Source organism: Tupaia chinensis, unplaced genomic scaffold, assembly GCF_000334495.1.
Source record: "Tupaia chinensis unplaced genomic scaffold, TupChi_1.0 Scaffold000217_1, whole genome shotgun sequence".
Classification (NCBI taxonomy): domain Eukaryota; kingdom Metazoa; phylum Chordata; class Mammalia; order Scandentia; family Tupaiidae; genus Tupaia; species Tupaia belangeri.
This window is the reverse complement of record NW_006159692.1, coordinates 7,655,788-7,683,463: the sequence shown is the minus strand read 5'-3', so window position 1 is coordinate 7,683,463 and position 27,676 is coordinate 7,655,788. Positions and strand designations below refer to the sequence as shown.

The 27,676-nt window shown below is 47.7% G+C and overlaps 1 long non-coding RNA gene across 3 annotated transcripts; it reads right to left on the bottom strand.

The window, feature by feature from the left end:
• On the bottom strand, positions 1–26,500 carry LOC114007704 (uncharacterized). Of its 3 annotated transcripts, none has more exons than XR_003549292.1 (5): positions 26,350–26,500; positions 12,011–12,215; positions 8,113–8,331; positions 6,490–7,324; positions 1–136 (listed from the first exon to the last, which is right to left on the bottom strand). It is a non-coding gene; the product is annotated as an uncharacterized LOC114007704 (long non-coding RNA). The 3 variants fall into 3 exon arrangements; XR_003549291.1 differs by lacking the exon at positions 1–136 and having other exon boundaries at positions 5,969–6,723; positions 7,182–7,324; XR_003549290.1 differs by lacking the exon at positions 1–136 and having other exon boundaries at positions 5,969–7,324.
• Positions 26,501–27,676: the final 1,176 nt, after the last annotated feature.

Below are 27,676 nucleotides of genomic sequence, written 5' to 3'. Positions count from 1 at the left end.
ATAAATGTTAATGGCAGCTCTTTATAGCAGTAGCCGAAACCTTATCCCCATTGCTCCTCAATGAATGAATGTGGTAAAGAGACTGTGGGACCAGGGCTGTTATTCTGCATTAAAAGCAATTACTGACATATGTGACCTAGATGGACATTATGAGTAGAAAAAATTGAAAAGCACATCTCAAAAAGGTCACGTACTATTGGGTTGTCAGAAAAGCCATGATGTATTTCGCTGTTTTTCTATACAAAAATGCATCATGACTTTTCTGATGACCCAGAATTAATATATGATTCATTTATCCAACGTTCTCAGAATGACAAAATCTTGGGAATGGAAACCAGATTAGTGGTTGCTAGCGGTGGAGTTTGTGGAGAGGGACGGGTTTAAGTGCAAAGGGGTAGCAGGAGGGAGAGCTTCGTGATGGAACAGTCTACATATTAGTGGCAGTGGTGCTTACACAGACTACTCGTGTGGTTAAATGACACAGGACTACACACGCGCTTTGCCCCAATAGCAAAGCCTTCGTTTTGACATCACACTGTATTACACAAGGTATAAGCATTAAGGGAAAAGGGGCAACCGATATGGAGGACCTCTCTGTACAATCTCTGCGAATGTCTGTGAATTTATAATTATTTTGTTAAAGGTAAAATTGTTGTCATTTTTTACATTTAATCACTGTTCATCTATACAGTATACAAAATGAATTTTCCCACCCTAAATACACTGCATATTAGTCTAGTCAGATATTAATATGCACATTATCATCGCTAAAACTATCATCAGATAATTTCCCGTGTTTGTGTCCTTTAAATGTTTAGATTCTCTTTTTCCACCTGATTCCTTCCCTTGCTTTCCCCCCAGCCCGCTATCCCCCCTCCTCCCACATTATCTTTAGTATCCACAGTTGTTCTCCATGCTGTTAAACCTTCCAATCTCTCCATTTCTGCCATAGAGTGCAGACATTCAGTATTTTTTTAAGTATGTAGAAAAGTTTTGAATTTTGTCTGACAATGCTATGAAAAATAATAAAAGGATTAGACTATTTAATTATGAACTTTGGGTGCATCCTATTTGAAGAAAGTTTGAACATATCAAAAAATGAAAGCAAAAATAAATAGGATCTGGTCATGCAGAAGAAAAAGGCAGCTCATCCGCCCAGGACCATCCCTTAAAGCCAGCTTCACAAGGACACCCATAGTGTACACAGTATGCAGGACTGTGATGCGGGTGTGGAGCCCCTGCTCTGAGAGTCAGGAGACTTGGACTGGGGTCTTGTTCTGACCAAACCTCACTGTGCCTGTGTAGACTTCTTACAGGCAATGAGCCTCAGCTCACTCCTCCATATACGAAGGGAATGGAGCTACAATGTCCCACTATGTCTTCATCTGCCTTCTCTCTTCTTGGACTCACCTCAGTAGCACCAGGGAGGTGCCTCTGACATGAGCTGTGCAGAGATGTCCTATCCCGAGGACACCCAACCTATTGAAGACATGACTGTGGTTGGTATTGTATGGCCGGGCTGGAAAGCAGTGTGTGTGATAACCCGAAGCTTGTCTTGCTCCAGGGATAAATTGCCTCATCCTAGCTCATTCCTCTCACTCATGTGGGAGTGAGAGCAATCCCCAGTGTCTACCAGCACAGGGACTGGGATGGTGCCTTGAAGGCAGGGAGAGGGCAGGCTTCATCGGCAGACTCAGGTACAGCTGGAATGAAGTATCTGTGAAGGATTCCCCAGAGGCCAGAGGCATAAGCAGCCCATTATAAACACACAATTGATAATGCAAATTAAGGCCAGTGGCAGGGGCCTCCAGGAAAAAGAGCACAGGACTATGAAGAAAGGGTGGCATAGAAAGGCCCTTAAAAACAAAATGGTATCCTGTGGAATGAGCATCCAGGACATTCCCTTTATTTTAAATTTTGGTTAAAAATACATAACATTTATTACTTTAATCATTTTAATGCACACGGTTCTGTAGTAGTGAGTACATTCACGCCATTGTGCAGCCATTGCCACCATCCATCTCCAGAATGTTTTCATCATCCTTAAATCATAACTCTCCATCCCTCCTTCTCTAGTCTCTGGAAACGTCTGTTCTACTTTCTACCTCTATGAACTTGGCCACGCTAGATATTTCCTGTAAGAGGGGGCATGTAATATTTCTCCCTTTGAGTCTGACTTACATCATTGAATATAATGTCCAAGTTTCATCCATGTTGTAGCAGGTGTCAGAGTTTCCTTCCTTTCAGTTTTTTAAAATGGAATAATCTACTGTATGTGTATATCTCACTTGGCGTGTCCCTTCATCCATCAGTGGACTTTTGGGCTGTTTCCACCCCTTGGCTATCATGAATGAGAAAGCTATGAGCACATGTATGCAAACAATAGTGAAAGTCACTGTTTTCAATAGACAGGACATTCTAAAAAGTCCTCCTGCAGAGAAAGGTCAAGGTAGATCTGGCTTCCCAACCTGAAGCTACTTCTAAGGGGCTGTGGAGATGTGCTTCCTTTCTGAGCCTTGTGATCGAACCCCTAATGAGAAACCAGGCTTAAATAGTAGGTGTAAATAGTAGGGAGAAGAATATGGCCATATTTTAGTTTGTTGGGGCTCCTCCCCTTTCAAACCAATGAAAGCTCATTTAATTTACTGCCCTATCACCCACAGGGAGGTGTGCTTTCCAAAGGGCAGCAAGTGTCTGCAAGTGGGTCTGCCCAGTGAAAACTTTAAAAAATCACTTAGAGTGAAATCCAGAAGCTTGTAGGAGGTCACATGACACCAAAGACAAAGGGCAAGCACCAACCAGCAGGTCACACACAGTCCAGTCTGTGAATGGAGGTCACTATGGGCCATGAGGATTTCACAGTGGGGATCAAGGGTCATACAATTGGTCATTGGAGATCAGAGCAAAACAGCAGTGGGGACTTTTGGAAGAGGAGAGACGGGGATGGGCTGAAAGTTTGCATCCACTGTAGTAGGGAATGAGGTCTGGCAAGAAGAATCCAGAACTCTGATTCTAGAGAATATTAGAAGGTCAATCTTGTGTCTCAATTTGCTCAGAATAATCCTAGTTTAGGCCTTGTGTTGTGGCATAATGACTTTCAAAAGTACAATATTGTTGGTGTGGAAGATAAATCATAGGATATGGTCAACCTAGCTACTAATTGGAGAGGTTAGCAACGCAGAGGACAGCATGAGGAATTAGGCCAAAAGTATACAACTAGGCCCATGTGGGCCAGAAAGGCAGGAAGCAGGCTTAAATAGAAGAGGATGGAGGGCCTGACTGAACAATGACCCCTGACCAGGGCATCCAGGGCCTTCTTCCCTAGGGTCAGAGTCAGCCCCAAAACCTGGGGCACACTTGGCCCTCACAATGGTGGCCATGGTAGGGTTGACAGGACTGGGAGAAAATACTGCTATCTGAAAGGACTGCATTCCTGTAAAGTGTTTTCTTCTGTTCAATGACATTACTAGAAACTTTTATCTCAGTACTGAAAGGATAGGAAGGTCAACTCATTTGGCCTCTCTGGGTGTCCAGCATGGGACTCAGGCCCAGCCCCTTCTGACACCATCCCCCTTAGAACCACACAAAGCCTGAGACTTGTTTATTTGTTTGTTTTTGCAAGAACAAAATGTTCCACACGAGAACACCTAGGTTTCTAAATCTGTGGGGTTTTTTTCACCGTGCAGTTCAGCCCTGTTGGCAGAGTAACAAGGCCCAGACAGGTGAAAATCTTGCCTACCACTCAGGTGAAAGCCTCTTTTCCCCTTCAATGGCAAAAATCCTTAACAAACTAGTAACAAATACAATTCAACAATGCAAATAAAATTAAATCACAAGTTTATTATGGTGCATATAATTTGAAATCTGTGCATTTCTTTTATAATATGCATTTTCTATATTTTTTGAAGACACCTCATATATAGAAAAAATATACACCATGACCAAGTGTCATTTATTATTCCAGGATACAAGGCTAATTTAATATTGAAAACTCAATCCATGAAATCCACCGTATTAATGGAAAAAAAATTACATGATCTGATCACTGGATGCAGAAAAAGAATTGGACAGGATAGGACCACCATTTATAATACAAACTCGCAGAAAACTAGTAGTAGTGGGGAACTTCCTTAACTTGATAAAGAGTGAAGGAAAAAAAAAAAAAAAACTTTTACAGCTAACCTCATACTTCATGACAAAAGGCTGAACACTTTTCTTCTAACATTGTGAATGAGGCAAGGATTGCTGCTCAACATCATCTGGAAGTTCTGGCCAGTGTAATAAGACAAGAAAAAGAAATACAAAGCATACATTCTTCCACCTCAGAATTGGTCACAATGTGTTTTTCTAGCCCCAATAATTGCACTGGCCCAGTATCCAGGGACTTGCCAACACCTTTATCTGGGAACTACCAAACAAGGATATAAGACAGTGGAAAGTTCATGAAGATAAAGCCAGGTTGTTGGGTCCAGGCTGTGCTCTGCCACCTAACAACTACATGACTGTGCAAGACATTGACCTCAGCATTCCTCAATAATTTCCTCTGCAAAGTGGTCTAAAACTGTACCTGCATTATAGGGTCTTTATGAGGTTTTAAAGAATTAACATCCACAGAGCATCTAGAGCACTGCTCTGTCATATGCTAAGGACCATGCAAGGATTAGCTATTACTATAAACTTTAGTTGTTATTCAGGGTTTCTTTTACAGTAAGAAAGATTAGAAGTCCATGGTCTCAAGTTAAGCCATGGAAAGTCGAGAGTTATTCCTCATATCCCAGATTGGCCTTTTTTTTTTTTTTTTTTTTTTTTTTTTTTAAGAGAGAGAGGTTTTTTGCTATAGAGCATGTGGGTTTGCCAGAGAGAAAGAAAGCAAGAATCACCCCCCACCCCCACCCCCCAGTGAGGATGGTCATGCCTCAATCCCTTCTCTCATTCCTCTTGGGATTTGAGGCATTCATGCATACAAGACCAGCATGAGTTTTAAACCACCAGGTCCAGGACTCAAACCACAGTCAACTATGTGGGAGTTCAGTGACATAACCATTACGCCAACTGCTGATCCTTCCAGGCTGTGGCTTCTTATAGAGATTGTGCCTTAATGCCATATAGTCATTGTGGTGGACAGTCTTGTTCAATCACACAGTTTCCAGAAAAGTGAAACTAGAAGGTGACCTCCTCTTACTTTGGTCCATCTTTGTAGCTTGGGCCCTAATCTGGGGTAATATTCCCAGTCCTTGGTCCACTTTCCTACTACCCACCAAACAGGGTTTTCCTTCTGGTCTCAGATGCCTTTATCTTCCTCCTGGCCCTCTCCTACCGCTTCTTCCCACATGCCTGTCATCTTGACTTTTCCACATTGCCCCCTCCCCCCTAACTGACGTGGACCCCTGTGAAACTCCAGGCAATTAATCTAACTCAGCAGAGCTTTTGGAAACCTCTATGAAACAGGCCAGGAGCTCATGTTTCTCTCACATACCATTTAAGTGGAACCTACAGAGATCCATGTTGGGCCAAGTAGCAAAAAAAACCTCCTTTTATTATTTTATTTAAGGAAGAAATTAAAAAATTCAGCTCACATGGATTGGAATAAAAACACTTTCTACCCTTAAACTTTTCTCCATGTTTATGGCCCACTATAAATTTTTTTCAAAAAGGCAACCAATGTAGTAAAAAACCCCACAACAAAGCTGGAACAGATATGCAAGCCTAGGCAGAGGCCAGATTTATGGTCAGAAATATGGAGTGTGTCTCAGCAGGGGCAGGTCATGAAATAGCATGAGCTAATATCAGGGGTGTGAAAACAGGCATTGTTGTTTGGTTAACTAAAGTCACACAATTAAGCGATTCTCAAAAATCAATTAGCCGAATGTTATAACCAAGATGACATGTTTTTATAACTTCTCCCTGGATGTTTTATTGCCAGAGGATGCTCATGTGGGCACTCGAACAAGAAAATAAAACACCAGCCCAAGAGTAAAAGTGTAAAACTCCGGCCATGATTAATTAAAAGAGCCCAATCTGGAAATGATGGAGTCTCTGAGCAGGCAGCACGTGTTGAAATGATTCCTTCCCGGTGCCCCCAGTCTGTTACACAAATGCCAGAGGTCATTTTTTTCTTTCTCTTTGTTTTCTCGTTCTTTTTAATTTAGCACAGATACAGCTGTGAAAACTGGATATTCCATTTGAACTCCGTCTTTATGCTTCTAGCTGACGGTTCCAAGGCAACGTCATTTTAAAAGCTTTCTGTAGAAAATGAAAAACTTATTTCTCAGAGGGAAGCCTGGTGGCGTGCTTTTGTGAATAGGAAGCTGTGTCCTGACTTCCACCAAGGGAGCGGAAAGCAAGGAGCTGAACTGTGCTCCGCTGGCATTGCTTGTAAGCCGGGTAAGGAACAGAAAAGCGAAGAAGACTTCCAGAGCCTGAAATCTAGACAAGGCAGTAGGGCCCAGCTTTTAAATAGCTATAAATTCTTCCCCTTCCTGTACTTACCATCAAGAGGTGGAACTTCTGTTCCCAACCCTTGGACCTTGGCTGGTCTCACGTTTAGCCAACGGAACAGGGCACAGGTGAAATTCGTGCCAGACCTGTTCCAGGCCCTGGGCACGCTACCAAAGGTTCCACTCTCGTGTCTGGAATTCTGCTGCAGCTGCTGTGTGCACCAGGCCAGGTCTCCTGCTGGGTTATGAGAAGCTGTGGCCCAGTCTCTCTAATTCCTCATCCAACCTGCAGACAAATAAAACCTAACAATTAAACATGCACACGTGTCCACTTATCCAGGTGGAACTCATTCAGCTTCCTGCGGTACATAAAATGTAGAGCTGATAAAGAGCCATCAGTCACTTCCTGCTTTCTGGGAGCACATAGGTCATCTCTCACCACCACAGGATTCTCCAGGGTCTCTGCTGACATGTGCGGACACAGGACCATTTGGAGACCTGGCTACTACTGAGAGTGTTCTGACTTCAGAGCACTCTAACACCACCCGGCTGGAGGGGCGCTCGCTCCAGGAATCTGGAGTCTGACTGTGCTTGTCATGAAATATCTACCAGGAGCTGTTGGGGAGCAGGGGCAGGAGAAGGCAGGTCAGAACCTTCCTGGTTCACCCCGGAGTGAGGAGCAGGAAAGAGATACCGACTGTCCGTGCACTGGTGCCTTGAATTATCCTGACTATCCCCTCAAACCTGGGTTTTCTTGTGATGGTGCCATGGTAGCCCCTGGGAATTCTGCAAGCATGACTGCTGCGTGTTCATTGCAGACACACACGTGCTGCCACATCCACGGCACTTGGGTGCTCCAGACTGCGTTGGGGTTCTTCTGTGAGAAACTGTCAACCAGGAAATGAAAGAGAAAACCCTAGATCGTGGCACCGAGGAAAGCAGCATAATGTGTCCCCGAGGGTGCAGAGCAGAGAGAGGGCTGCTTGGGCGAGAATGAGAAGAGCCGAGCAGGGTTCCCAGCAGCCCTCCCTGCCTGAGTTCCTGGCTCTGTGCATTTCTGCTAGTGATGAGATCTCCAGAAAGGCTGATGGCCCTGCCCTGTTCAGCCCTTGGACACTGCTGAAGTCCCCCAAGAAGAGATCAAAATGTGGAAGCACCAGGACCAAAGGGTGAGCCAAAGGCATGTGGTCTTTTCAAGGAATTGCTGCCTCTAACCACAGGGTCCTGGTGGCTAGTTAGGGAGCAGGGAGGTTAATAATGGCAGCTGAGCTCCCCCAGCTACAGAGCAGGGCAGTGCTGCAGGGGTAGCTACTCCTGGGCCTTCTCTGGCTGAGCAATGGAAGGAGACCCCCTCAAAACTCGGGCTCACATAGTCTCCAGACTCCCTTTTATACCCTTAGTCCTTTCTACTAAGGAGCCAAGGGGTCAGGAAACAAACTTTCACCTGCACCCATCCGGGCCTACTTCTCCCATGTATGCAATGGGACCTGCCATCCATCTCCTCACTTACTTTAAGAACCCCAAAGTCACATTTTATTTTCTGCTTTGCAGTGAAGGAAACAGGTCGGGATCCCCGGAGCCCCCACACCTCTCCATAAGGGCTCCCTGTGGTAACCACTGTTCCGCCCCCATAGAGGAAGTGTGCTTGTTTCTCAGGTCGACGCTACTTCCGCACCTTACACATGTCATACACGGTCTGTCAGTGAGAGCCGGCTGTGAGGACGCAGGGATACCGTACTCTGCTCCATTGCAGAGGTCCACTTCAGTGCATGGACACACCATTTGCTTATCCACTCTCTTGCTCTTGGACATTTGATTTCCTCCAATCTTTGGCCACAGTAGCTGCCCCTTATTCCAATTTTTGCTCTTTATGGTTTCAGTTATCCACAGACAACTGCTGTCCAAACATAAGTAAAATATAGTAGACATGCTGAGAGGGAGAGAGAGAAATGAGACAACTTTCTCATGACATCAGTATGCATATTATTGTAATTGTCCTATTTTGATACTGTTGCACAGTGATCTCTTATTATGCCTAACTGATAAATTAAATTTTATCATAGGTAGGTATGTATAGGTAAAAACCGTATATACAGGCTTCGATGCTATCCAAGGTTTCAGGCATCTACCGGGGGTTTTGACAGGTATCCCTGGCAGATCAGGAGAATCACAGTACTATCAGTGAAGTTGCCAGGAACCTATCTGGTGGACACATTCTCCTCTCTGTTGGGGACACAACCAGGAGTGGAGCTTCTGGGCCGTGATGAATATGCATGTTCAACTCTAGGAGATAATTGCACTTCCCACATGGACATCCCAGCCCACATTCTCGACTACAGTGGGTGAGTTTGAGTCACTTGCATCCTCTCCAGCACTTACTACCATCAGTTCTTTCGATTTCATTCCCCTGGCAGGGGTGTAGCGGTATCTCCCCTTATGTTTTTCATTTTTATTTCCCTACTGAACTATATAAAGCCAGCTTTTTATTTGGGGCCTATTGTATTTCAAACTCAGTTCTTCTCACTGTTTCATTTTGTTCCTGGACAAATGTACGGGCTAAGCCTGACTGCTCTCCACACAGTAAGCCAATTTCTGAGACAACGAGCGGGGCTTTATTGATGAAGATGTCAATCAGGAGAGCAGTCGGGAGTACCGTCTCCCCAACCGAGGGACAAGTGGGGCTTTTACAGGCAGGGCAGAAATATGACAAAGTGAGGGTCTTGGGGTAGGAATCCAGGACTCTCCAGAAAAGTTTCTATGATGTCATTTTTGATGGATGGTGCTGTTTTCTTGGTGCCGGGCCGTCTCAAGGAGGGTCTAGAGTGAGATGCTGTTGGGTTTGTACTGGGTAAAGAACTCGAAACAAAGAACTTTTAGGACAGCTGGATCTCTTCAATCTTCAACTACATGCTACTTGTGACTGTATCTTGCAGAGGTTAAACACTTAAGGTATCACCGTGTGTTCCCCCAGGGGACCATAATCACATTACACAGGAAGTTTCAATTAGTGGGGAGACAGAGCATGAGTTTATTTATTGTTTTAAGTAAATTACCTGGGACTCTAGGACATTTTTTTAGCCTAGTAAATAATGTATCTAAGACTAAAAAAGACAACTTATTTTCACTTTGCAGAACCAATATCAGTATCAATTTCATAAGATTACAGCAATGATTTGGCCACCTGCCCTCAGGGTGAACCTCCTCAGCACAGCTCACCTTAGGCAGCCTCATAGGCCGGCCACTGAAACCGCGGCTACTGGGATTGGGCCCTTAGTTTCCCTTTCTGTTGAGGAAAAAAAAAAGGGGGGAATTTCCCAGATTGAACATTAATAAGAGCTGATGTAAAAGTACCTTTCTTAGCTGTTTAGAATGCAAAGTTCTTTCACATTCTACTGGCCCAGGTACGATGTGGACACCACGCCTTCTCCTGCAATGCTCCCAAAACTCCTAATATAAAGTTGTCTGTTTTATTTTAGTAAACCAACATGAATTCCTCCCAAAGACTGTGTAGTCACCTCTTTTCTTACCTGCCCTCCCTTTGTTAGAGAAATTAATTTCTTAGTTGTAGGAATTAGGAATAGTTGAGATGATGGTAAAACCAAAACCTCCCACTTAAAGGAAAAGATAAGGTTATAATTCAAATTTTAGTAAGTTTTGAAGGATGGAGATTGCTGAATATGAGCATATAGACTCCCTCACACACACAATGAATGGCCATAGACCATATAGAAATTACAATTACCAGGACCAGCAGATGGCAAAATGGTTATGTCACTGGACTCCTATGTAATCAACTGCAGTTCAAGTTATGGCCCGGTGGCTTGACACTCACACTGGGAGTGTGAACATATATGCCCAGGATCCCAAAAGGAGACTGGAGGAGAAGGGATTGTGATGTGGCCTTCTCCCCTGGGAGGTGATTTCTCGCTTTCTGTCTCTGTCTCTTCAACTAGTGAACCAGCTCTATAGCGAAAATCTCTCTTAAAAAAAAAGAAAGAAAGAAAGAAAAAGAAATTGCAATCACCTCCTCCTAGAATGGAAATTAAGGTTAACTATGGCCCCACCAATCAAAAACACTCATTAGAAGATCATGGCACCTTGAACCAAACACCAAGCTGATTGTGCCCCTGACACCCTTACCTTTAATTTTACCCTTAGAAATGCATGCATGGAACTCTAGGGGGAGGCCAGGCCTCTTTAGCATTAGCTGTCAGCTCTAGTGACTAGTGCCAACCTACAAAGATGGCTGAGGCACAATACGTGAAATAAAAATGGTTTATTGAAGCCGGGGCATAGGAAAAACCACCTGGATAAGCATATTTCTATTTAGTTTCCCAGACATGTGCTTGTCAAAATAGCAACTGAGAAAGCTAGTTCATATGTAAGAAAAGGGCAAGAAAAGGGGAGGTTAGGAGTTGCTAGTCATGAACTTACACTGACTCATTTAGAACAATGCAGGCCACTGATTGCCTGTACCTCATTCCAAACATTGCGCACTCCAGAGCACTAGGAAGAAGAAGGGTGGCGGTCACATGGGAAAATCTATAATCCTCTCGCAGCATCGCAGCTTGTTTACTGTAAATTGAAACATGCCTTTTTGGGCAATAACCCTGAGGGTTGTTGGGCGTAACTAAAGTCTCAGACGTGTGCTTTATTGAAGCTTTTAAAAATAAACAGGCCTATATTCCATAGACTGCTCTGGACTGCTTTTAATTGAACAATGGTTAATTGCCAATCACAGTACCAGGAGCAAAGGAGCCCAACCCAAGCAAGGTGTGTGACAGCATTCCAAAAGCAGGCTGCCTGGAGAGGGTTGGAGCCTGTGGGCCAGCATGGATGAGGAAGGCTAGAAAGGCTCTCCTCAAGAAAGAGCCCCAGGACAGGAATGAGTATCATGAGTAAGAGAGGGAGTGGGGGTTGGCTTTGGTGAACCAAACACTTCCCATTGCTTTCCTCATCTGCCATTAAAATAGCCTTGGTTTCTAAAGAGAAATAAATTCCTCTTCCTCCTGGCTAAAATAGAAGCCATGAAATTTGCCCTTAGGTCTCTGTAAGAGTGTGCTTGGGGACTTTTCAATACAGTGAGATAGGTGAGCAGTAGGTCGGGCTGTGGGCAAGACCACCAGAAGGAAGACTCAGAGGTAGAGGGGCTGGGTGGCTGCACTTCCACCTGCCAGGATGGAAATTTCGCTGGGACTCACAGTCTATCACAGATGTCTTCCGACAAGGTGGGGGACGTGGTGGGGTGGGGTTCAGAGCAGGATCAAATTCTCTGTCCAGAATGTTCCAGAGGAGAAACTGTCCCAGACAGACTGACAGCCTGGATGCATGTATTTTTTTTATCCTTTGAAAAATGTGAGTTTGGGTCAGCAGGTGGCGTGGTGGTTAGGGTGTTAGACTCCCACATGGCCAACATCATTCAAGTCCTAGACTTGGTGGCTTGCTTTTTCACTTTCCTTCTCTCTTTCTCTCTAGTGAGTACACATATCCTATAACACAATTTAATATAATCGCAATACTAATAATAAATAAATAAATGTTTTAATGTTTAGTAAATTGGTAGAGAACTTAACTGCTTTGTTGTTTTTCTCAGTTTCCTGAGTTTCTATAACGAAGCCCACTGCAGCCCACATCACTGTGTCCAGGAGAGTAAGGGTGGGACAAACTCAAAACGTGAGATTTGTGGAGAAAAAAATCTGAACTCTAAGCTCTCCAGAAGAAATGTGGAATATAAGTCATTCTGTAGCCTTTCCTCCTTACACCATACCTGGCACATACCTGTAAAAACACAGTAAGAAGTGTTTTGAAAAAGAGAGAGAGAGAAAGAACATGAATAAATAAGGGTTAAAGAATCCTCTAAGGAACTCCAAGATCTTGAATGGGCACTGCCTCTCATTAGCTATGTGCCCATTAGCCATGTGCCCATTAGCCAAGTGCCCATTAGCGTGTGCCCATTAGCCGTGTGCCCTTTAGCCGCATACCCATTAGCCATGTGCCCATTAGCCACATGCCCATTAGCGTGTGCCCATTAGCCACGTGCCCATTAGCCACGTGCCCATTAGCCACATGCCCATTAGCCACATGCCCATTAGCCATATGCCCATTAGCTGTGTGCCTCTCAGCAGTGTACCTTCTGTTCTGCCCCAATCCTGCACTCGCCCCAGTACACACATCTTTACAATGACACATGCACCTCTCTCAACGGCAATCTCATTTCAATAACCCTGCTTTAGAATGTCCCATGGCTCCCAGTGGCAAATTTAAATCTTTATCGTGGCAGACAAGCCCTCCAAATTCTAGGCCCAGCCTACCTGTCCCATCCCTGCCCACTACTCCATCCTCTCAGCAGCCTCATACCCTATACCTCTGCCTTTCCAGGAGTGGAAAGGTTTTTTCTTTCATGCCTCAATGCAGTTGTGCCTCCTGTTCTCTGCTGAGAACATTTCCCCCTCCTTTCCAGTCTGGCGAAGTCCTCCGGAGGTCCCTGCCCTCATCAACGGTCCAACACAGCGGCCGGCCGTGGGTGGCTCTCCCCACCTCCTGGCAGGATTACTTCCTTACTGGCCTTTCCCACTGAACTCTAAGCTCTCTAGAAGAAATGTGGAATATGAGTCATTCTGAAGCCTTTCCTCTTTACACCATTGGTGTCTGGCACTTAATAAGGGCGTAGAAAGCTCATTGAAGATGCTAAGTATTTTCCTTTCAAAAGAATCAGAAAAACAAAAACAAACAAAAAAAGGGATATATTCTGTCCTCTCCATCCCCCATGCCCATCTCCCTTTGCTTTTCTGGGCAGTCAGGGATGCTGGGCCAGCACATCTGAGGAAACAGCCTTGAGCACATTCCATCAATTCATCCATTTATCCCTAACTGCATCTGGGTGGGGCTTGGCAGGGCTTTAATTGGATGCATGCGCTCCCCACAGAATGCATCTGGGACCTCTTTTTCTGCAGCCTTGCTGTTACCCTGGATCTCACTGCTCCTCATTCTGAAGACACGTGAGCCCCGTGTGCACACAGGCACATGGAGTCATTAATCACTCCCACCACCTGATTAAAGGAAGTCTCCAGACCAAGGGAGAAAAGAAAAAGAGAAAAAAAAACCCTATGCTATAAAAAAGACTTTGAATTATAGAGTCCCTCTGCACCAATACTTCCAAATAGGCAATTTATTGCAAACAACCAAAATCTCATTCTCAGGCCATTAACTAAAATAGGAAAATATCATCTTAAATTCTAAAAATAACAAAGGACATATTGTAATAAGTTGTTGGTTCTGGACAAGTAGATAGGCGCTTAGCATGATGGAAACCTCAAGAACGTGGATACAACTTTCCCCCCTAAAAATCCTCAGACTGGGAGGCCCCTATCTCCAGTAGGACTGTAGTGTTCTTAACCATCGCTTCAATCCTTAATCTTTCAGATTTCACAACTGCAATACCACCCAGTAATCAGAGGATCAAGCGTGAGTCTGGGGCGTGGGGTAGGGATCAACAAGTTTTTATTTCTTCCATGACCAAGAGAAAAGGAGGAAGAGAGAGCCCAGGAAGGTCTGGATGCCACTATCCACCCCAGCTTCAGCCAGCCTGGGATCACATGCACCCGTGGGCCCCATGTCCTTGGAGAGGCCTGCAGAAGAGAACCTGGAGCCCTACCATGTGAGTCAGGCTATAACCATGCAGCTCCCCAGCTGCACCACCAAGCCAGCCCCACAAAACCTTTTTTTATTTAAATTCAAGAAGTAAGTGGACTTTCTATTCAGAAGGGGTGCTTGTGGCTCCTTTGATGGTGGTCACTGTTGCCTACCTGATTTGTTCTGGAGAAGACTGGAGTCACAGAGGGGCTGCAGAGTCTTAACCCCTATTAGGCTGGCTAGAGAGGTTCTGTCCCCATTCCTGAAACTCTCTCTTCAAGACCAATGACCAGTCTTCAGTGTGATTCAGAAGCTTCTCAGCTCCTCATCAACTTTAGTCTATCCCCTGCTGGGCCCTAGAGCTCTCAGCCCAGAGAGACATGGGGCATGTGGGTATGGATAGTGGCACCCAGGGGCCACCACATCAGGAGAGCATAGTGACCTGGCCTAGAGTTGACAGGAACCAGCACCCTGCAGCACAGGCTCAGAATGCACCTGAGAGTCCCAGAGTCCCAGGAAGGCCTGAGTGTCTCTACCCATCCTCGTGTGAGGAGCCTCCCTGGGGATTAGGGGACCCAGTGCCAGCCACCATGGGCTCAGGGGGCTGAGGACCACCCTAAGCAAGACCTCTGATAGCTGCAACCTGATTCCCTTGACCTCCCCACTCCAACCCACTTCACAAATGTTCCGTCCACTCTTTTGAGGACTCGCCAGGGACATAGCCTATACTGTGAGGGCCTCAGTCACCTTCTCAGGGTGCCTCACTATTAGACTCCCAGGCCTCCTTCCCATCTATAACCCCTACCTTCAGCCCAGGAGGGCGGGGGGGTTAACAAACTTGGGAAATGTGTTCAGGAAAGAAATGACCAAATGTATTGGCCCTGAGGAAGAAGAGGAGAGTGTTCTATATGGAACCCTTGGGACAGTTCTTCTCACTAGACGTGGCTATAGGCACATAGCGGGATCAGTATGTGGCTGTAGTTTTTGGAGACATTGGTTCAGAAGTTTTCCTCTCATGGTCATGGGGAAAACCTTCTCTGGAAAGAAAATAATTTGAAAGCGAAGATTATTTTATGACTCTTCTCCCTTGCCCAAGGTGCAGAAGATGGAGTGAATCCCTGGTTCTCCCTTTTCCCTCCAGGTTCAACTAAATCCTGAGCTTCTTGGTCAGACCTGTTCCTTCACCCAGTTAGCACACTCAGAGTTGAGCTGACACAGGGCCGAGGCTGGACTGCGGGCTCAGAACGGCGGATCTACAGATCTGCTCTCCTTTCTGAAAAGGACACAGAGGTGGAGGGACAGCAGAATTTCCGGAACACACTGTGCTTCCCAACTTGGATTCTACTGGGACCCCTCTCTGGTTCATTTCTACCCAGAGTCCCCTATGACATACATTTCCATCAGAGTTCTTTCTGAACCTAAACCCAGTCACACCAGGCCCAGTTTAATGACAATTCATCATCTTCACAATCCAACCTAAACGCCATGTCCTTTCAGGACTGGAGATACAGCTCCGAGGACCTCTCTGACCTCACCTCCCCAAGATCCTTGCCTGTAGTGCACACCAGCCACACCAGACACTGCAGGCTCTGCCTCCTGGCAGTCTTGTGAAGAAGCCTCCCGGTACCCCATGGGCCAGGCTCAGTGCTAAGGAAAGCCAGGCTGAAAGATGAGGAGCCCTGCATTTGTGAGCATGGGTAGCCAGAACGAAGCACCATAGACAGGACCTCGAACAGCAGAAATGCATTGCCTCATGGTCCTGGAGGCCGGAAGGCTGAGATCAAGGTGTCGACTGGGTTGGTTCCCCCAGGCCCATCTCCATAGTGTGCAAATGGCCATGTTCTCTCTTGTCCTCACACAATCTTCCCTCTGTGTGCAGTCTGACCTAATCTGGTCAAACTGGATTAGCACCCACTCTAGTGGCCTCATTTTAACACAATCAGCTCTTTACAGATCAAATATCATCACATTCTGAGGTCCTATGGACTGGGACTTCAACAGAGGAATTGTTGAGGGCATGATTCAGCCAAAAACCACTCCCTAACATGATGGCAGTCAACAAGTCTGATTTGGGGGAAACCAAAACTAATAACCTGGTCAGTTTGCTCAACAAAACCATAAACCATAAACCTTGGAGTGCAAGCAACAGTTTCTTCCTTCATATCTGTATCCTTCAGGCATAAAGTAGAATGTGAACTTAGAGGGAAACTTCTGGAAGGAGTGTGCAATGTCACATGAGACAGTGTGCAAATCCTCTATCGTCTTCCAGATTAACTGATTTTAGTGTATGCACATTGCCTTCAACTCCAAAGACAGGAGTGTGTTACTTTCTAAAAAAGGTGCTGCCTGCACTGTTTATTTCGTTGATTGCAATCACACCCTGAGAAATACGCCCCAGAGCTAACTGATACGGAAGCTGAGTGCAGAGAGGAGCACTTACCCAAAGTGCACCCAACAGAAGTGGCCGGGGTCCCTGGCTGGGCCTGGGCCCACAAGCCTCTTATCTGGCTGAGCTCTGAGCACTGCTAAGCACCTTTGGCACAGGCCCTAGGTGCCATGTTCTGTGCCAGACCTCTAGTCCCAGAGCTGTCTAACCAGGACCCACAGAGAAACCGGGATGGGGGACAAAGCCCTCAAGGTTTAACACTCCCAGGCAGCTACCTTGGCAAGGTTCCTACAGCTTACAGGAGGACTGTGGCTTCTCAAAGCACCGAACATTACACCATCATGGGCAGTCACCCGTACAAATGCCCACGTACATGCCGTCAATGAAAACCTGGTCACGGGTACATCAATATCCTCAAACCCAGCTGTGCCACACACACATCACTCAGATACTCTCAAACCATTCCCAGCCCATAGCCCTCACCCAAGAGTCTCGGCTTGACCCACCTCTGGGCTCCCAGCAGTATTCTCAGCCTCCCCTTTCAGACGCTTGCCTCAGTCAGTCTGAGCCCTGTGTCTCAGGCACGATGTGGGCATCAACCTCCTATCCCAAACACGGCAGCAGAGGGGCCAGAACACAAAAACAGTCACTGACACAAAGATGGCCTTATCACCCATACCTTCCAGTGAAATAGCAAACATGGACAAGGGGTTGAACTTTAATTCAGCCCTTCTGCCAGAAGAGACAGAGTGATAAATGGTCAAAGATAGGTGATAAGATTTACACTCTTCACAGTGAAATGGAACATGGTCAGATCTTAGAGAAATGTTTCAACCATCACCGGATCTTTTTACCAAGTAGATTATCTTTGGGTTGATCTACTGATTGTTTGTGTGTCTATTTGTCTGCCTGCCTGTCTGTCCAGGGGGACTGGATGAGTCATAACAACCTGTCAGTTTCGTTCTAAGGCAGGACCTAAAGAAGCTACATGTTTGAGAACATGGACCAGGACGTATTTTCTCTCCTGTGTTTTCTGTGTCTAAGAGAAGATGCTGAGTGAAGGCAGTGAGGGACTGAGTCAGCTTCAGTCAAGGCGAGGGGCTTAGGTATCACTGTAATCAAAGTCAGCAAATGTGGAGAGAAGAGGTGCTGTAATTTGAATTTTACAACCCTGTGATGCTCTGATTTCCTGCCCTCTGACGTCCCTTTGCTGAACTCACAGTCACTCTCGTCGGTGGTCCCGGGACACTGGGCATCACTTAGACTAGGCGGCCTCTTTCCCACACCATGGGGGAGGGCTCACGATGATGAGAGTCTCTGAGCAGCTTGCTCCATGGCCCCCTGGCTTGTGAGGGGTCAAGTGGGCAAGCCGGACTTTGAAAATGCAGGGGGCTGTCTGCCCTTGGAAGGTGGGCTCCGCCACCAAGGGGACATGCCAGCTGAAAGGAACCCCCAGAATCCACAGCAGCGAGTGTTCTCCAGGGTCCCCTTACATCTCAGACTACAAAAAGATGGTGGTGGGCTGACTTCTGCCGCACATTCGGGACAAGCATTTATCACACTGAAGGCAGTGAGGCCGTTGTTTTGATCTCTTGTTTACACAGTCCTTCTCTCTGCAGCCTTCCAGGAATCCCTGTCCCAGGCAGTCTCGGGACCCCCTGGGGTCCACATTGCCTTCTCGTGCCTGTTCCCGCCACATGTGTTTTTGCAGCTTTCGCCGCCTCCGCTCACGTGACTCAGGGACCTGGCTCTCACCGGGTAGCAAGTGCACTTGCCGGAGCGTTCAGGTCCTTCACATCTGCGCCCAGCGGGGAGCTCGTGCTGCTTCCACTATTCTAAACAGTCCTCTGGGGTGGGGGTTTTGTTCCTCCTCCTTCATTTTTTTTTCTCCTTTTTTTTAAAAGAAAGCATTGAGCATCATTTTGTCTCTCCAGATGGAGCAAGCCAGACTGAAATCATAAAACAACAGCCAAATATGATGGAATGGTGAGTCCTCAGCACAGCGCTAGTGCTTTGCATGCAGTATCTCAACAAACCCCCTCTGCATGAGTGAGGAACCAGGACTTCCATGGCGGACCAGTGAGTGGTGTTAACCAGGATTATAACATGGGTCTAAATCTGACTCCACCACGTTCCCTCTGCTACCAAGGGATCCCACATTTAAGCAGTCATCCCTCACCCTCATTGGGCCCAGTTCCCTCAGTTCGCATCCCACCCACTTCGATCATCTATTCTGACCAAAGCCCAAGAGGGCTGCAGAGTGCACCACGTGTGGGGCCTCTGAGTGTGCCTGAGCTCAGACACAGCTCCAGGGTCTCTCCTGTGGCCACAAGGCTTAGCTGGGCTCCCGCTGTGGGAGCACCAGACCTGCGGACGGACTTACCATTTCCTCCTTCAGATGGCGTCCTGCCCTGAGCCCTGGGCTCAGAACCCACCACAATCAAAAACAGATGTGCTATCGCAGAATCCGAAGCGCTGGGGTTAGATATGACCTTTACGATCACATCAGCTTCATCCCCAAGGACCCTGCTCCAAGCTATTCTGTGAAACCTCCCCCTACCTATTCACCCAGACGAGTTTTAAATATCTGGATTTAGACATTTCTGCTCTGGTCCAAAACTGAGGAAATGCTCTTATTCCCTTAAGAGTCTGATCACTTACCGTCTTCAACCTGATTCCTATGTCTCTTTGAACTGTAATATCCCCTCTGCGCCATGGAGTCCATGTGTTGAGGAACGCCATTAAAAGCCGAATGCCAGCAGAGTTTGGAAGGATTTGGTATTTCTTTGAAGTATGTGAGTCTTTTTGGTAAGTAGGTATGGGGACTTCAAGAAGTTTGTGGAAAATAAAATCAAAGTCTGAACTTATTTGGGTGCAGAAAATTTTGAAATCTATGCATAGTTTTTTATAATATGCATTTTCCATGCACTTTTTGAAGACCCCCCCCCATACTTGTTCCTGAATACTACAATAAAACTTCTGTACTCCTTATCCGCTCCATCAACAGCAAACATTAATTTTGCATCTGCTACATACTCGTTAAAGTTACGACTGAGTGGGGAGGATACTACAAATATGCAAAAGTATCTTCAAAATAGCCTGCAAGTCCTCAAGCAGCACATGAGAAGGCGAGAACAAGAGAGAGAATGAAGGAGAGCTGACGCAATGCCAAGCCCCAGTGTGATGAGCTACTAAAGGACCATACACTTCATGGACGAGGTGGCCTTTGACATTCCGGAAGATGAGTGAGATTTTGACAGGTAGAAGAGTCACCAGTGGAGGAAGACAGTTTCCAAACCAGGAAACACCATAAGAAAGCCACTTGCTGGTGGGCGCCTGAGCTGAGGACTTTCTGCATAAACAGGAATCAGAAAGGCAGCTGCAATTAGGGAAGAAGATGGGACAGCTGTGTTGTGTCCAGACCATGGACAGACTTGTGGTTCAGGGAACTGGACATTTACCTAGCAGTTTCATATGCCCGGTCATGGGCTTGTTGAGAATTTTAAAACCATGGGGAGAGTCTACGCAGCTGCCTGGGGAGTGACACAGATGCCTCAACATCTATGCTTGGCTAAAGGTACCTTTGGGTGAAGAAAGAATCCCTTCTAGCATATCATTCCATCCACGCACCAGCTGTGCTCCCTTTAAAGCAAGTAGAAGCATAGCCCTCCCCAATACTCCACTCCCTCCCTCCCCACCAGGCATAGGCACAATCTTCCACTTATATAGACCTTCTTCACAGAGGTGCTGGCGAAGCCTCGTGCTGCTTTGCGCACATCGTTGATCTGCTCTATCCAGCCTCCCAAATGAGAGATTAAATCTAACATTTAATCCACCTCCCATGGACCCACCTGGCCCCATCACATAAGTAAGGGATGGATGCTCGCTCATCCCACCACAAGGGGTCTCTTAGGACAGCATTGGAGACACCCACACACTCACAGCTACTTACTGGGTGCACAGGAAGCACACCACAAGCATTTGATTGCACACAGGGAACAAGAGGGTGGTGGGCGGAAAGCATACGTGCCTGGTGCTCACTGCACAGAAGCAACACCCATTCAGAGGTGAGCTGTCTTCGATGCCTCCCACATTGATTCTAGCTGTTTCACCTATGAAAGAAATGAGTTCCAGGTCTCAACATCTCTCCTATAAAACAGCAATGAAAAAGATCTTGTTAAACACATGTCAGAATATTTCCTGGCTTTTAAAGCTGGAAGAGAAAAAAGAAGCCAAATGTGTTGTCCACAAATCAGATTGTCCCCTGCAATGATTGCTCTGAGTGCTGGGCTCCCTGGCAAGAGGAGTTCTGGGCAGTCCTTCCATCGAGGGAGGAGACTTTAAACTCAGTCTGTTATTGCCGTGCACCCGAGGATTCTAGGGTCTTCTAGATGCTTAGATTTATAAACCACGCTGGTTTGCATGCTCACCTCTAAAGGCCATAGTAGATGGACATCCATATTTTCACAGAGGTGCTGGTGAAGCTTCAAGCTGGTTTGCACACATCATTGATTTGCCCTCTCCAGCCTCCCAAATGAGAGAAGGTATGCCTTCCTGCCATACTTTTGACATTTCAATGGGGCATGGAGACTAAAAAGCTCTCAGTGTGTTTGCCGAGGACAGAGATTTATTTCCCAGATCTTAAGGGGCCATGAAGAGAACACTCAATAACCCCGAACACTGTGAGATGCAGTCCACGTGTGCATGAGAACTGAATCACTAGTGCTTGCTCAGCACCGTGAGTGCCAGAAACAACAAAGAGCATGTCGTCTTTCAAAAATCCCACTTTCCTCCATTCCTCCAGGTGGGCAGCTACTAGAAGCCACAGACCCCCAAAGCTGAAGCTGCTGCTTCTGAAAGCCTCGTGTCTTAACTTGGCTGCCATCAAGGTAAAGGTGCCACACACACTGGGAAAGAGATGATTCGGGGCATGCTGGGTGTTAGAGGGGTCCTGGCCTGATGCACAGGGCATCGGGAGTGCTGGACAGCAACAGTCACAGGTGACTCTGTGAGCAAATGGAGCTGCCTGGATGCCAAGCCAGATCCAAGTTCCCTATTGAAAATGCAACTTAGCAACTCTTCAAACTTCTGTAACAACATCTGGGAAGCGGGGATCCTGCTGCAATAAACAACATGGGCTGGTCTCAGTGGTGCGGCAGAACACACTGCTCCAGAGAGGCTGGAGCCATCGCAGGCTCAGCTTTCCAGTTGGCCTGTGGGGGCCAAGTGCACATATCCATGGTCCTGGCTGGCTGGGAAGGCTGAGGGAGATTGCAAGGTGAGACCCTGTTGAGGGCGTTTGTCTTTCTCTCTCTCTCTCTCTCTCTCTCACACACACACACACACACACAAAATTAAAAAATAGAACAAAAAAAATAGAATGAAAGTTCCTACATCACATAGTTGTTCGATGACTGAGACACTGCAGGTGTTTACGATTACAAGTATCAGTGTTCATGTGCTTAATGAAAGCATAATGTTTTGAGATGGATGACGCCCATAAACTTCCCAACGTAGTTCATGTTCTTACTGAGGACTAAGACAAGGGCTTTCCAAGCAGGAAGAACAGATCAGAGAAACTGCCACCAGCATCAGGCACTCATGCTCCTCCCAGGCCCAAGGTCTTACCCCAGCTGCAGCTGGGTGTTCAGACACACAAAAGCAAACTCACCAACTGCCTTCATCAGAATAAAGAAGCGCTTTCTCCTCTCCTCTTGCTCTTGGTTTGGGTCATTCTTAAATGACAACAAAATAGAAACCGTCACCACTTTTGCAATTGAAGATTGGGAGTGGCTGACTCAGTTCATTACCCTCACTCTGGAGGAGTAGGTAGAGGTGCCCCTTCGTAGGTAACTGCCCACCTTGCAGTGTACCACTTTCTAGAACGTTTTACCAAGGGGGAAGACAGCTCCATTAGGTACAGTGCTTTTGTGAAAACAAGATCTTCCTGGGACGGGTTGATGGATGTGTGTTTGACTGGCCAGTCGTGCTGTCTGCCATGCAGCCCTGTCCCTGCCGCTCCAGCAGGAGGAGGAAGAAAAACACATCCCTTCATGCCACACTGCAGATCAAGACAAGGTTCACTCATAATTGCAGAGCCCCGACCTGGAGCAGGGTGGGCCAGGGAATTAAGGAAAACAAGCCAAGGAGAGAATCTGGCAGACGCTGATGAAGAAACCGAGAGGAAATGAAGTCAGCGAGGGTTCCTGCGTGTTTATTTCAGAGCTGACAGAGCATGGGCCTAACCGGACGGAGCTTCTGATTTATAAAGTATCTTTATTATATTACCTATCTTATACTATATTGGAGGCTCTGCTCTTTGAGACAGAAAAATAAACAGCAGCCCCGCAAGAGCCTTTGGTCTAGAAAGAAGAATATAAACACACAACCTTCCTTCTCTGAATGGAGGTTTCAGCCAGAAATTGTTTGGGGGTGTTTAGACTTCAGGAGATGGTCTTTGCCCATCAGGAAGATGAGGTTCACGCAGAGTTATAAATGTCTCTATTCTACACATATTGAAGGTAAAGGGTTTAAGGTTTTTTGGATGAAACCAGTTTGCTCCACGAATGGACAAAAGCTTATCAGCCAGCGTACTCCCGAGATTCCCTGCCCATCTGTCCCAGGCGCGGAGGAGCTGCAGCATGTCAGAGGTGCTGGGGCCAGGTCTGCCTTCGGTAATTCACGTGTGTTTTCCTTCTTCAAAGAAGTAATTCTTCCCTTAAGCAGATGCCAGTTTCAACTGAGAGCTCGCCAGAGGCTTTTTTGGCTCCTGCTGGCTGAACTGAGTCATTGTCCACAGCGAACGAGTAGGCTTTATGCTGAACATGTGTTACCCACTGGGGCACGCCCCTCCTCACGTGTCCCTGGAGGCAGTTCTGCACATGCTTCCTGAGGTGACTCTACTAAGGAGAGGTGGCCCAGCAGGCTGCTCAGAGAACCAGGGGGTACACTGAGAAGCACCAAATTCATCCGCAGGCTTCCCTCAGGAACACAGAAGCTCAGGGGCACCTGCTTTCTGGTCTTCTACCTCACAAAGCGAGTCCTGCTTACCACCCATGAACAGATTAAAAGCACCGAGTCAGAACACATGCAGCGCTGTGTGAGAGGGATGTGTCTCTGACTCCATACCTGTCCACATGGCATTTCACTGTTTGCCTTGCACAGAGCTGGTACGCACATTTCTGTAAAGCGCAGGGGCTGAGGCCGGCAGTATCGGACAGGTGAACGAGCATGAACGAACAATGGCACAGCTAACGCAGCTGGGTAATGACCAGCTGCTGAGACTGAGGCCAGGTCGCCGGGCACACGCACCAAGCTCTGGCTCCAGCTCCCAACCCTGGGGAAGGGTCACAGTGGTGCTCGCCCTTGATTAGATGCCAAAATCATCAATTAATCCTCCAGACCAGTGAAGACTTAACACTTGCCACCGGGAAGAAGTGGAAAGCGCTGAACTCCGCAAGTCTGCCGAGCTACAGAGCCAGAAAGCCCAAGGGCGTTTTCCATGCCTCTCAGTAAAACAGGTCCATCTGGGCCAAATCCCCTCTACTTGCAGTTTTAAAAAATGTGTGTGTGTGTGTGTGTGTAGTTGTCCGAAAAGTCATGACACATTTTTGCATAGAAAAACTAGAAAAAATACATCATGACTTTTTGGACAACTCAGTATATATACACAACGTAAAACTGATCATCTTAACCACCGTAAGTGTCCAGTGCTCTAGTACTGCACTCCAGTGGGATTAGCCAGTACGTGTCCTTGTGTGACCAGCTTCTTCCACTGAGCATAACATCCTCAAGGTTCATCCACCTCGTATGCCTCCGCCTCCCTTCCCACGAGGGGGGGAATAGAGCCTCACACAATCCCAAAGAGCCACCTCCCTGCCCTGCACCTCCACCTCCTCGCAGCATTCTCATCCTCATGGAAGGAAACGTCACTGGCTTTTCTTGGAAGACTCGACGGGGCCTCATTATGCTGTAAGCCAAACTATGCTTATAAAAATGGGATTTTGCTATATAACTTTGAAAAATACAAGCTGGAACAAATAGGCATTTTCCCATTCATGTTCAAGGTCAAGTTGGTTAAAAGGGGAAAGGTCAAGATGGATCAGCTGGTGGCCCAATTAGAAGGCTCAGGAAGGTTCCAAGCCTGTGTTTTCATTCTCCCAAATGAGGAGAGGTGGCAGCTGCAGTCATGTGGAGGCCCGGAGTCTGGGGACAACCCGCAGGCCATCTGGGCTGCCTCTGAACAGAGGCTTCCACCGCTGAAACCTCAGGGTCAAGGCAGTTCTCAGAGGAAATGAGCATTTCTGTGCATTTCTGTGGTCCTGGCCCCACCAACGGCCGGCCAGCCACTGGGGACCCAGATGGGAGTGACCGTAGGTGATAGAAAAGACTCCCACGTCCATTCTTGAGCATGTCTTCTCTTCCCCTCTCTACTCTGGAGGAGTCCTTTGAATTCTACTAGTGAGGTACTGAAAACCCTTCCCACCATTCCTCTGCTGTCGTCTGAGCTGCCAACCAAGTGCAGCATCATCGCGGCTGAGTGCAGAGGGACAAGCGGTAGAGGAGCCTTTCCCACTCCAGCCCCCTCTGGGCTTCGAGCACCTGTCCAGCCACCTCCTGGGCTTTGACTGTCATGGTGCTCAGACACCAGGGCGAACAGAAAAACCATTTCTACCCGTGAGTCCGCAGAATCAACAAGCCCTGGTGCAATAGCCCAGTGCCCCACCCAGCTGAGTCCCTGGGTTCACCTGGCCTTCTGTGAGTCCCTGGGGAAGGTGCACCTGATGCCAAGGCCCCTAAGACCCAGGGCCTTGCTGTCCACCTCGATGTTAGCTGAGAGCAAGAGGATGGAAGGAGCACACACCAGGGGCAGAGGTGAGGCAGGGAGATACCAGGCATAGACTGAACATCTGTACGTGGGGGGAAACAGGCGGGTCTGTGATCGGCAGGGGCAGGGGCCGGGGCCCAGGGAGGGCCTTTGGGGAAGGATGCAGTCCAGGCCTCGCAGCCCAGGCCTCACAGCCCGGCTCTCTTCACTACATCAAGCTGGGCCTCCCCTACTCCCTTTCATCAAACCCAGAAATTAAATCATGTTGAATTAATATCCCCTAATAGCCAAAGATCCATCAACAAAACTTGGGTTGTTGCTTGAAAAATCTTTCCCCCACAGGAGTAGGTGTGTTTAAAAGTACTTTGTGCATTATCTAAAAGGAAATATGAATCTTTCCAGTGCTCCAAAGTCCCGCCAAGACAACAGGACGCGTGCACGTCGCATGGTGTGTTGTGCCAGCGTGGGTGGCAATGTCACCCCTGCCCTTGCTGTTGGTCAGCATTTCATGGAAATCCGACTGCCCCCACTGCCTTCTCACTTCCTCCTCCCCACCCTGAAATTCTCGTGGAGCAAATTTGTAGGATCTCTTTTCTGTGGTTGTTTTTTTGATAAATAGTCTGTGCACAGTGTTTGAACAATTTGGAGTTTCCTTGCTTGAGAGTCCCTGGGCAAACAATGCCATCGGGGGTGCCCGCAAAATGAAGTTCGAAGTAGTTGGGAGTGAATAGGGAGTCGGTTCTATTCCTGCCCCTTGAATTCCAAGAAGGGGGAACCATGGCCGAACCCTGTGTGGGGAGGATGCCCTGCAGCCGGCCAGCAAGCACACAGGGCCCGCCCTCGAGTCCTGCTCCCAGCAGCACGGCCACCCAGCCCTGCCGCCCTTAAGGCGAGCGCAAGGTCCTACCTCACGAATAATGCCTCAAAGTAAGATCTGAGCAGGAGAGCCAAAGCGAAGGCCGAGTTTTTGTCAGATGCTTTGCCAAATGAGCCCCAAGGAGTGTTTTGCTGCGCCCCCCCAGAGAGGAGCCTGGAGAGGGGAAGCCCAGGGGCTGTAGGACACTCACTCAGAAGGGGTAGACCCCGGGAGTCAAGAAGCCGGGCTCGGTCCCCACCTGTCTCTTCATCAGAAGCGTCATTCGTCCCCTTGGTCCTCACGCTGGGCCGAGTTCCCTCATCTGATGAACGTGATGAAGGATTTCCCCCTCCAAGCCCACAGGAAGCCAGGTAAGGAAGGCGTCAACAGTGAGCATCTGAGGACTGCCACTGGGTGACCTCCAGTCCAGTGAGGGCGGAGCAACTGCCCACTGGCCGGCCCTGCCTTGAAGCAGACACACGCTGACTCGTCACACAGCTCCAAACATCCTTCCCTTGGCCACACGGAAGTCCCCAGCGTAAGCCCATCTCGTCGCGGCGTGTTTTGTTTTACATATATTTCCTTCGTTTATGTCTGTGAAGACAACCAGGGCTTCAGGAGGAGCGGGGATGCTCCAAGCTGAGTGTGCACCGTGCGGTGAACAGAGGGTAGCAGAGGAGCAGGAACTGCCAGGATGCAGCCTGAGCTCCCTGACAGGAGGGACAGCCTGAGCTCCCTGCCAGGAGGGGCAATCTAGTCGTGCCTCTATCCCCACGGGCGGCATCAGGAGCAGTAGCGCAGAGTACCCACATGGCTGAGCACTGCACGGACCAAAGAGCATTGTCTGTGCAGCTTCCGAACGTGGTCTTCCACTCCCCAAAGCTCTGCCAACGGAGACCTCACGGTACCCACAGCTGAGTCTCAGTATCTGAGCTTTTCCCCCTCATTGTCATGGTTATTGAAAAACTGGGTTTGCTGAACAGGTCTGGAATTCCTGACCCTGCACCCAGATCATTCCAGGGGTTACCAGTCCCAGCGTCTGTGACTGAGGACAAGAACTGAGTCGGGCTCTCCGCTGCTGTTCTTCCCAGGCCCAGAGCAGTGCCCACCGCAGCACGGGTGCTCAGTGGATATTTACTGACCGAACGCACAGGCACACACAGTCACTCGCCTCCTCGGGTCTTAGAACAGGCTGCAGACGTTGCTGTGGCAACCCTGCCCAGGCCTTTCCAGGTGAATCTGGAATCTGAGAGGGAGTGCCTTTCCACCTTCACATATTACCACTCATTAGGGAAGCTGGGAGAGTTCAGCTCTCCCCCTGGTTTCTGCTGACACTCAGCTGGCATCCTGCTTCTGCACTGTTGTGGGGTGAGGACGCTTCCTGTGGGATCTGGAAACCTCCGCTCCGATAACATTGCGGATTGGCACACGTTTCTGTGCCCAAGGGTCCTGAGGCCCAGAACTGCTGTGAAACTATTTTACCCACATTCATTCAGCTCCTGGGTAGTGCTACTGGACTTGTTTTCACAGGATAAACA